The following is a 2,731-nucleotide window of genomic DNA, read 5'->3' as shown; positions in this document are numbered from 1 at the left end:
CCAGTGGACTGTCCAACGTCAAAGTGCACATGGATTTGCCTCCATTGCTTGTGACCAGGCTATTGAGCAAACATGCAATAGAGATTCCAAGACAAAGGGTGGCTGGACAGGGATAACACTGAATCGGGATGCAGTGTCTCGCTGGATATTGTCACAACATGAAAGAGCTGCCATAGCTAGACAATGTGAGGCAATGGCTGGTAAATCTCCTGAAACACGGAGACGAAAAGATCTGGACCAAACACGGATTGATGGTGATGAAGGTGCTGTGACCAGAATAATTTCCACCATAGATTCTATGCTGAACCCATTTGACATACACCAAGATGGCATTGTTTGTCTTACCTCAGGGACAGTAGCAGCTGAGGATGTCAAGAATGATTTGCTTGCAGCACAAGAAAGAGGTGAAGAAGCTGTCAAAGTCTTTATGGACCAAAGACTGTTGTCAAAATCAGTCGACATTTTCGCCCCCATCAAGGCACAAAAACTGAAGACCTTCAGTGACCAGGCAAAGACAAAGAAGAAATCTGCAGCAGGCAAAGATGTGATTCTGCGTGCTGACAAGAAACTGTTCTCCAGACTACTCATTGTTGGTCAAACTAGAAAGATAGACCTGAGGGAAGTTCTGTCCTACTCCTTGGGAACGGTTTCATATCCTTTAGCCAGTGCTGACGGGTCACTAGCTAAAACAAACAAATCAGCTCTGATATTGGAAGAAAAAGACAAAGACTGCTTAGTTGAACAAGTTCCGTCAGATGGAGCTATTCTCTTTGATGGCATGGCAGTCATTCAAGCCATTCGTTCCAAACCGGCTACCTTTGGAGAATTGGCTGAAAATGTACTACAGTATGTGCTCAAATTAGCTCTGCACTTCAAGTGTACACGGATAGACTTCGTCATTGACCAGTATCCGAAAATCAGCATTAAGAACCTAGAGAGGTCACGCAGGGCTGGGGTCGGTACACAACGGGTGCAAATCTATGGACGGGATCAAAAGGCACCAACGCAATGGAAAAAGTTTCTATCAGATGGAACAAACAAAGAAGAACTGGCAGAATTCCTCTATGTTGCATGGCGAGATGCTGACCTCACAGTTTGGGGCAGAGACATCAGCTTGTACATAGCACATGGAGAACTGTGTCACTGTGTTTCCGTAAAAGAGGGTTCACAAACTGTCACTGCTGTTCAAGAACTGACATGTGACCATGAGGAATGTGACACTAGGGTATTTGTACATGCACAGCATGCTGCACAAGAACACCAAACTGTAATCATCAAAAGCCCTGATACTGACGTGGCAGTGATAGCTGTAAGTCTGCAGAGAGATTTACAGTGTAGCTTGTATTTCTTGACAGGAGTAGGCAACAGAACGAGGATGATTGATGTGGCTGGGTGTCAGCAGCTCTTGGCACCAGTGTTTGTTCTGCACTCATTGGCATCCATACCTTCACAGGTTGCGACTCAACCAGTGCCTTTCATGGCAAGGGCAAAGGGAAGACATTTTCTCTTGCTTGCCAGAAAGAAGAATACCTGACTGGGTTCACAAATCTTGGCAGCAGTTTTACCCTTGACCAGGCAACTTTCAACACACTGAGCAAATATGTGTGCCACCTGTATGGCCAATCATCTGCCAAAGACGTGAACGATGCAAGGTACAAATCATTCTGCACGGCATCATCAGCTTTGCCAGAACTGTCCATTCCCCCATAGTGGGGGGCCCCAGGGGGAAAAAAGGGCCGTTTGGTTCAGATTCTCGCAAATTCGCCAAATTTGGCACAGATGTTGTCCACACCATACTTAAAGGTGATATAGGCAAGTTTTCAGCCAACAATCAACATATTTATCTATCTATATTTGTGGCCTTATTCCCTCTATCTTCCCCTATATTTTGATGCTGAGCTGCTGCCCTGTAGACATACACTCTCCCTTTGTCTCCCTCTATGTGTTTGTATCTGTTTATATCCACTGTTGTTTATGTCGCGGGACGGAAGCGTCGTGTTGGGAGGAGGGTCTGTGTGGGGGGTGACGCGGAGTCTTAGCCAATTGCAGCGCGAGGCTGTGACTGCATGTGTGTTCGACCCAGCAGTATTATAATGAAAACGCAATGCGATTTCATTGCAACTTGCAATGAAATCGCATTGGTGAAACTAAGATATGGGGATAATATTATACTTGCAATTTGCAAGTATAATATTATCCCCATATCTTAGTTTCACCATTGTTCATGTGAAATAGTATGTTTATGATGTAATATGTAAGCCTGTTGAAATTATGAGAATCGCTATGTATAGCGCATGGTTTGGTGGTCCGGCCGGCTTGAAGCTTGCATTCAACCCGTGCTCGCCAACGGTGACAAGCCGTCGCTGATCATCATAGCGATGAATAACCGTGGACAAAGTAGTTCACATGAACGATGCTGTAGTGGCTGGGGCATTTGAGGGGCAATATGTTTTATATGCACGATTACAAATGAAAGATAATTGAATTGAGAGCCAGTGAGTCTGCTCCACTACTTCCTACTTCCTCATTTGCGGGACTCGTCGTGTCAGTCTTGTGATATTGTGATTACGCTACAGTTACCCTTAAAAAAACATGTCAACTCAATGTCATTGTTGTAACTATGATATCGATAGAAATTCATAATTTTTTAATGTCATATTTAGCCATACGAGCGCAATATCCATAGCGTCCCTCCCAGCAGCAACAACAACCCCATAGCCTGAAGTGACCT

Source organism: Protomyctophum bolini, assembly GCF_963924005.1.
Source record: "Protomyctophum bolini genome assembly, contig: SCAFFOLD_130, whole genome shotgun sequence".
Classification (NCBI taxonomy): Eukaryota; Metazoa; Chordata; class Actinopteri; order Myctophiformes; family Myctophidae; genus Protomyctophum; species Protomyctophum bolini.
This window is presented reverse-complemented; position numbering follows the sequence as displayed.